The 8,892-nt window shown below is 35.0% G+C and overlaps 1 non-coding gene across 1 annotated transcript; it reads right to left on the bottom strand.

Moving 5' to 3' along the window:
- Nucleotides 1-432: 432 nt before the first annotated feature.
- LOC131250422 (small nucleolar RNA R71) lies at nucleotides 433-539 on the bottom strand. Its single transcript, XR_009173348.1, has one exon. It is a non-coding gene; the product is annotated as a small nucleolar RNA R71 (small nucleolar RNA).
- Between the last annotated feature and the right edge of the window lie 8,353 nt (nucleotides 540-8,892).

Below are 8,892 nucleotides of genomic sequence, written 5' to 3'. Positions count from 1 at the left end.
AAATCAAAACAGAAAAAATCAACCAAAGCCTCCTCTTGAGGATGAAAATGAAGTTCATAAGAATGTGTTAAACCAACCACGGACTTTACATGAACATCTACACCCTGAGAGATCAACTTTACCATCTTGCATAGTGTTCCCTGCTCACACAGGGAACATTGATTTTAAACCAGGTGTGATTCAATTAATTCCTAAATTTCATGGCCTGGATTCTAAAAGCCCCTACTTGCACATCAAGGACTTTGAGGAAGTAATTGCAACGTTACAAGTAAACAAGGTCAATAGGGATGTACTTAAGCTCAGGTTATTCTCATTTTCTCTAAAGGATCGGGCAAAGCATGGCTCAACTCTCTAAGACCTAATACCATCACTACATGGCAAGCCTTAAGTAGAGAGTTTTTGAAAAAGTTCTTTCCAGAGCACAAAATAAATGCACTAAAATAAGAAATGATGTTATTCTCCTAAAAGGAGAATGAACTATTTTTTCAAGCTTGGGAGCGCTTCAAAGACCTTCTAATTACTTGTCCACATCATGGTTATAAACCATGGCATGTGATTGATGCTTTCCGAAAGGGGCTCACCATGGATATCTGTCAATTCATAGAGATGATGTGTGGTGGAACCTTTCTTGACAAAGATCATAATGAGGCTTGAGATTTTTTAGATATGTTAGTAAAGAATACGTAGACATGGGATGTCTCTGCTAAACCAGACTAAACTAGACCCATTCCTAGAGAGAAAGTGGGGATATATGTCCTAAGAGAGGAAGATGACATTAATGCAAAATTCGCTACATTGGGTAGAAAGGTCGAAGCCTTGGAAATTATGAAGGTTGATATGGTTAAACCAAACACTTCCTTAGGTAATTTTGGTAGCATTTGTGGTGATACAGACCACAACACAAAGGATTGTCCAATAATCTCAATTGTACAAAATCTCACACATGAGTATGAGCAAGCAAATGCTATAAATAACTACCAAAGGTCAGTTATACAACCAATAAGAAACACATATAATCCAAATTGGCGTAACCATCATAATCTTAGTTAGAGGAATGGACCACAAATTAATGCACCCAATGCACCTCAAATGCCTCCACAAAACAACTTCTTTGGGGCACCTAATAATGCACCATATGTGCCCCCCACCAAAGCGATCATCTGTGGAGGATGCATTGACCGTATTCATGAACTCTCAAGCTCAAATGAATCAGTCTCTAATCCAATCAAATCAAGAATTAAAGACAGTCATGGATAGGTTTAAGACTCAACTAAATGCTAAGGAAAAAGGCACCCTTCCTTCTTAACCTATGACAAACCCTAGAAACACACATTTCGTTGGAGACTCAAATCCAAGTGAGCTGCTCGTGAACAAGCTAAAGCCATCATTACCTCGAGAAGTGAAAAAGAGGTCGATAACAAGATAATGCAACCAATAGAAATACCGGAGGATGAGCCACCATCTTAAGAGAATGATGAACCGGCTATAGTTCAAGAGCTGCAACAACAAAAGGATAAAGAGACTAAGTCATATGAGTCTCCAGTTCTGTTCCCATCAAGACTTCGAAATTCAACTGTCCCCATGAAATATCAAGAGGTATTCGATGTGCTCCAAAAGGTTACTATCAATATTCCTATGCTTGATGCCATTAGACAAATTCCATCATATGCTAAATATCTCAAGGACTTGTGCATTGTAAAGAGGAAATTAAATGTGCACAAAAAGGCATTCCTTACTGAGAGAGTGAGCGTTATCATTCAACAAAGGGCTGTATCCAAATACAAATACTCGGGAAGTCCCATTATTCCTTGTATTATTGGAAATTTACAAATTGAGCATGCTTTGCTAGATTTGGGTACAAGTGTCAACTTAATACCTTATTCGGTTTACAAACAAATGGGATTAGGCGAGCTTAAACCAACCACGATTACACTCCAACTCGCTGACTACTCCATTAAGGTAATAAGAGAAAATTTAAAAGACGTGCTAGTCCAAGTGGAGAAATTCTACTTCCCTGTGGATTTTATTATACTAAAAACTGAACCATGTCTAAACGCTAGTGCTCAAGTTTCCATCATTTTAGGCCGCCCATTCCTAGCAACTTTAAATGCAATCATAAATTGTAGAAATGGAATGATGAACTTGTCTTTTGATAACATGACTCTAGAGCTAAATATTTTTAATCTATATAAGTAGCCCATTGATAATAATGAGATCCATGAGCTGAATTTCATGGACTGCTTGATAGAAGAAGAAGAATTGAAACCTAGTCTGACGGAGGAATTGATCCAAGTCATTGAGGACTTGAAAATTTTTTATTTACAAAAGTGCTTGCTGAAATTTATGATGATAATGAGAGCACTACCACCCAAGACATTGGTATGTACCAATGGAGACCGCGCACTCAAATCCTATCTATCAAGGACTCATGACCTCTTCCATCATCAACCAATGTTCCAAATCTAGATTTAAAACCACTACCAAATGAGCTTAAGTATGTATATTTATGTGAAAACAAAACTTATCCTGTGGTGATCTCTTCATTTTTAGACAAGGATCAAGAGATTAAATTGTTGAATGTTTTAAGGGACTACAAAGGAGCTTTGGGCTAGACCATTTCTAACATCAAGGGTATAAGCCCTTCAATATGCACCCATTGGATCCACTGCGATGTGGATGCCAAAACAATTAGACAACCTCAAAGGCATCTCTATCCAAACATGATGGAAGTTGTAAAAAATGAGGTAATCAAATTTATTGGATGTGGGAATCATCTACCTAATATCCAATAATGTTTGGGTGAGTCCAACTCAAGTAGTCCCAAAGAAATCCAGAATAACTATCGTGAAAAATTCTAATAATGAACTCATACCAACACGTGTCACCACGGGTTGGTGTGTTTGCATTGACTATAGAAAATTGAACCAGGTCACAAAGAAGGACCATTTCTCTCTACCATTCATTGATCAAATTTTAGAGAGGGTAGCAGGTCACTCCTTCTACAGTTTTCATGATGGATATTCCAGATACAACCAAATAGAGATAGCCCTGGAAGACCAAGAGAAAACCACGTTCACTTGTCCATTTAGCACGTTTGCTTTCAGACGAATGCCATTTAGATTGTGTAACGCCCTATCAACTTTCCAACGATGTATGTTAAGCGTTTTTCAAATATGGTTGGGAAGTTTCTTAAGGTTTTTATGGATGACTTCTCTATATTTGGGAGTAGTTTTGAGGAATGGCTCAACAATTTATCTCTTATCTTATCTAGGTGTGAAGAGAAGCACCTTATCTTAAATTGGGAGAAATGTCATTTTATGGTTTGAAAATGAATTGTTTTGGGCCATGTTATCTCCAAAAATGGAATCGAGGTAGATCGTTCAAAACTGGGCATTATAACTAATCTACCTATCCCCCGAACTGTTAGAGATATTAGATCACTTATAAGGCACGCTGGTTTTTATAGAAGATTCATCAAGGACTTTAGTATCATTACTAGACCCTTGACTAATCTTCTTCAAAGGATGCTCCATTTAAGTGGACAGATGAGTGTGCAAGTACCTTTAATAAAATTAAATCATCCCTTACCACTGCACTTATTATGCGTCCGCCAGATTGGACACTTCCTTTTGAACTAATGTACGATGCAAGTGATTATGTCATAGTGGCTGTTTTGGGCCAAAAGAAAGATAAACAATCCTACATTATTCACTATGCAAGTAGAACTCTAAACTCGGCCCAAGTGAACTACTCAACAACTATAAAAGAGTTACTTGCAGTAGTTTTTGTTTTGGATAAGTTTAAGTCATACTTGCTAAGATCCAAAGTGGTCATTTTCACGGACCACTCGTCTTTGAAATATTTGTTATCTAAGAAGGATGCAAAGCCGAGACTTGTGAAATGGATCCTCCCACTCTAAGAATTTTACTTAAAGATAAAAGATAAGAAAGAATAGAAAATGTAGTGGCCGATCACCTTTCTAGTTTGGTATTAGATGATGCCACTGAAGAGATGCATATCCAAGACACTTTCCTTGATGAACAATTATTTGCGATCTCCAAATTACCTTGGTATGTGGATATAGTAAACTATCTTATAACGGAAAAAATGTCATATCATTAGAAGTCACAAGATAGGAAGCGTTTTGAAACTGAAGTTAGGAACTTCTTCTAGGATGACCCGTATTTATATAAATATGGGACTGATCAGATTTTTAGACGTTGTATTCCAGAGGATGAAGTTCAGAGTATTATTTCCTTTTGCCACATGGAAGCATGTGGTGGCCATTTTTTGCTAAGAAAATCACTGCAAAAATCCTCCTATATGGTTTTTACTAGCCCACCATATTTAAAGACACCCATACTTTCTATGTTACTTGTGATAGATGTCAAAGGTTGGGAAGAGTGTCCCAGTGCAACATGATACCTTTATCCCCAATTTTACCATTAGAGATATTTAATTGTTGGGGTATTAATTTTATGGGCCATTTCCATCTTCTTTTGGAATTGTTTATATATTAGTTGGTGTGGAATATGTTTCAAAGTGAATTGAGGCAGTTACGAGTAGGACCAAAGACAACAAAGTGGTTATACGATTCCTCAAGAAAAATATTTTTTCTAAATTTGGAACTCCAAAGGTTATCATTAGTGATGGCAGGTCTCACTTTTACAATAGGACATTTGAGGCTTTGATAAAGAAATATGGCATTAAGCACAAAGTGTGCACCCCATACCACCCAAAAATGAGTGGGCAAGCTGAGATTTCTATTTGGAAAATCAAACACATTTTAGAGAAAAAAGCATAAGGCCAGATAGGAAGGATTGGTCCCTCAGACTATCCGAAATTTTATGGGCTTATATGGCTGCTTATAAGACCCCGATTGGAATGTCTTTATAAATATTGGTTTATGGGAAGGCTTGCCACTTGCTTGTGGAATTGAACATAGATCCTACTGGGCAATAAAGAAATTAATCTTTGACATGGACCAAGCAAGTGGACCAAGGAAATTATAGTTGAATGAATTAGAGGAGCTGAGGAGAGACTCTTATGAAAATTCTAAAATCTACAAAGAAAGGACCAAAGCTTTTCATGACAAAAACATCTTGAGGAAGAATTTTGAGTCTCAGCAAAAGGTCCTATTGTACAATTCCCGTCTCCAGTTTTTTTCGAAAAAATTACGATCAAGATGGATAGACTCCTTCATTGTGAAAAATATTTATACTCATGGGGCTATTGAAATTGAGAATCCACGTAATAGCAATGTGTACAAGGTTAATGGTCAGAGATTGAAGCCTTATGTGGAAAGCTTTCATTTGGATGAGGAGTCCGTCTCTCTTCATGAGCCAGAATATTCAGATTGATGCTCCTATTTTGACGGAGCATTTATGTAGGATTTGTATCATATTCAATTTTTTTTAGTGTCACCTAGTTGATGAGTTCTTCATGGTAGGTACTATCCACCCTTTCTTTTATTTTTATTGTTCTCTGCATTACATTATCATTACATTGGGGACAATGTAGATTATAGGTTTGGGGGTGTGGATAGTCATCCATGTGAGTTTTTTTTAATAGGTTTCATTTAGGTTTCAGTTTTTTTATAGGTTTATGGGAAATTTTTTTCAACATTTTCAAAATAATATGTTTATATACAAGAATGTGAACATGATATTATGTGAATTCCAAAGGTAAAGTTAATACTTAGTCTAGGCTGATAATAGTAAGAATTCTGATAACTGAAAATTATAGACATGAGTTCAATTATCTAATCACTAGTTTAAAGTGAGTTGTAATTTGATGTACTGAATTCACAATTCACCCTAGCTAGCTAACTGACAAATATGATATGTGAACTAGAATAAAAACTTTTGATTCAAACAAGATTGAATGAACTAGTACCATTGATATATGCTTAAAAGAGAGAATATTGAAGGAAAAAAGTGATGGAAAAAGAAAATTTTATTATAGAGCATGAATGCAATGACCATAACAATCGTGTCAATAATCAGGAGTAAGAATACCTAAGTATCCTTTACTATTACCATTACAAGTACGATACCTTAGGTTATGAAGCAAACCCAGTGGGAATCTTCATCTAAGGGTGGTCTATAATAATGAAGATATAATGATAAAAGAAGAAATGATATGAAGAAAATGAGATAACTGGAGATTTCATATTCTTGGAATGATTGAAAGGAGTTAGGATAGAGAACATGCATATTTCTCAAAGTTAGACTAGTGTCACAGAGCACCTAAGTATATTGGATCATAACTATTCTAAATTTTGATTAGGTCTCTAAACTCAAGGATGTAACAAATTAGAAAATTAAGATTCTAACTAACTTTATACTTAGGGTAAGTATTTTTTTTTGTTTTAAAATTCATATGATGAATGGAGGCAATTCATATAATGAATGGAGGCATAATTGTATAAATTTCTGAGTGTTGAATTATTTTTCATGTTTACAATGTTCGTGAGTAACATTTCTGGAAACCCTCACGAGACTATAACTCGTCCACTAGGAGAAACCTAGGGGTTTAAAGGCTTGTTGCATATGTTAAATACAATTGAGTTTACCTGCGAAAGTGGTGTAGTTAGAATTTTGTTTTCATTTTAATTTTGTTTCTAGAATTAATTTTTATTTTTATTTGCTTATTTTGCTCGGGACTAGCAAAATGCTAGTTGGGGGTGTGTTAACACTCAAATATTGCATAATTTTCCTTATTTACATCTTGGTTTTATGAACATGAATCATCTTAATGTTATATTTTACTTATGTATGTGTTGCAAAGTAAATTTAAAAGCTTGGATTGAAAAAGGATGCTAAAAAGCATGGATTTGATGCTTAAGGATCACCAAGGCAAGGGATGAATCTTAGAAAACCAAGATTGAAGAATTCACATGCCAAAGATCCAATAAAATCAAGTGAGGGATGAAGAGAATTGGAGATTTAAAGTGAAGAATCCTGAAATTGTTCTGAAAAAGTGTATTCTGAAGCTCTAAAGTCTATTTTGGAAAACTGCGCAGCTGAAAATCTATTTTAAACAAACTGTGCAGCGAGAAGTCTATTTTGAGAAACTGTATAAATTTAAGACGGTTTCTATAGTTTTCAAACTTTACACAAAAATTGGAGCTCCCTACTTATAAATATGGCTTCCTAGGGCATTCCTAAGCATCATTCAAGGCATCCCATAATAAGAATTAAGGTTGTTAAAGAGTTTTTAATTTTATTAAAGTTTTATAAGTTATTTTTTTTATTTTAAATCTTTTTTATTTGCATTTTTTTCTTTCTTATTGCTTTTATTTTTGTAATTTAATTATGTTTTTCTAAGTTCTCTCTAGCCCAAGCTAGAAGGGAAGCACATGGGTTTAATAATTCTTTAAGTTATGCTGATTGATTGTTTTAATGATGAGAAGAATGGTGTATGTATGTTATCCATTATTTAGGTTTTGTTTTTTATCCTCTTGTGAGATCCATATGTTTCCATCATATGAGATCCACATTGATGGATAGGCTTACCCTAGATCAATCAGATTTCCTAGATAGGAGAGGTTCTTAACCTGTTATATTTCTTTGATTTTCATTATCTCATTGATATTGAATTCCTAAAATCACTGATGCTTGAGAATATTTGTCAATGGTGCAAATCCATGATTTTCTAATCTTTTATTTCATTTATTAAAATATTTAAATTGTTTTATTTTTCGATTAAGCTGACCATAGTGCTCAAATCCTAGTTGTGTTATCCACATCATCATGATTTTAGAACATTAACCTATGAGTGGAACTTTGAAGATTGGGTGTTATTTTAATTTAGTTGAATTACATCCATTCAAAAATCCCAAAATCAAATCATCAATTTAGTTTTTATTACTTAGTTTGTTTTGTATTTAATTTTTTTCTTCTCACAATTCATCTCCCAGTGAGATCGACCCTGTATTCACGGGATACTACTTACGAACCTCTATACTTAGCGGCAAGCAATCAAGTTTTTAGTGCCGTTGCCGGGGAGAGACTGAAATAGATTAGATCTGTGCAAAATAACTAAGGTAAGTTCTTTTCTAAAGTAAGTTCTCTTTTAAATCGTCCAAATTTTCTATAGTTTTTTTTTCTTCGAAAGTAAATTCAGTTGGGTCTTTCAAGCACTAACTATAACATAAGGTTGCCCTACTTAGGATTTCATCACCCAAGTGTTTTGGTTGTCCTACAGTTACTGTTTGATCACAAAGATCATTCTCTGAATCTATTTTCCAGATTAGCATAATTTAATTTCTGCATTAGTTTTCCTTTTGTTGATTTGTTTTTTGTGGATTGAACCCTCATGGTCGGGCCTACCGCCTGGGTTGTTGATTTATTTTTGTTTTATGGATTGAACCATCATGGTCGACCTACCCTGGGTTGTTGATTTGTTTTTGCTTTGTGGACTGAACCCTCATGGTCGGCCCTACCACTTGGGTTGTTAATTTATTTTACTTTGTGGATTAAACCCTCATGGTAGGCCCTGTCACCTGGGTTGTTGGTTAAGTTTTTATTTTTATTTTAAGTATCACACTTGATATTTGAATTAGTGGTATTTGTTGAGTGGTGTGGATGGTTTATGTCCCGTTGGAGTAGGGATCAAAACAATCGACTCTCTTCTGAATGCGGACTAGTTCCAGGCCATGATCATTCACTTAATAGAGGCACTCAACATCACTTGGATTCCATGGCAGACCTAGCTGATAATCCAAATCCAAATCTACCAGATCCAACTATAAATCAAAACAGAAAAAAATCAACCAAATCCTCTTGAGGATAAAAATGAAGTTCATAGGAATGTGTTAAACCAACCACGGACTTTACGTGAACATCTACACCCTGAGAGATCAACTTTACCATCTTGCATAGTGTTCCT

This window comes from Magnolia sinica, chromosome 6, assembly GCF_029962835.1.
Source record: "Magnolia sinica isolate HGM2019 chromosome 6, MsV1, whole genome shotgun sequence".
Taxonomy (NCBI): Eukaryota; Viridiplantae; Streptophyta; class Magnoliopsida; order Magnoliales; family Magnoliaceae; genus Magnolia; species Magnolia sinica.
The sequence above is the reverse complement of the archived record's forward strand: the minus strand, read 5'-3'. Positions and strand labels throughout refer to the sequence as shown.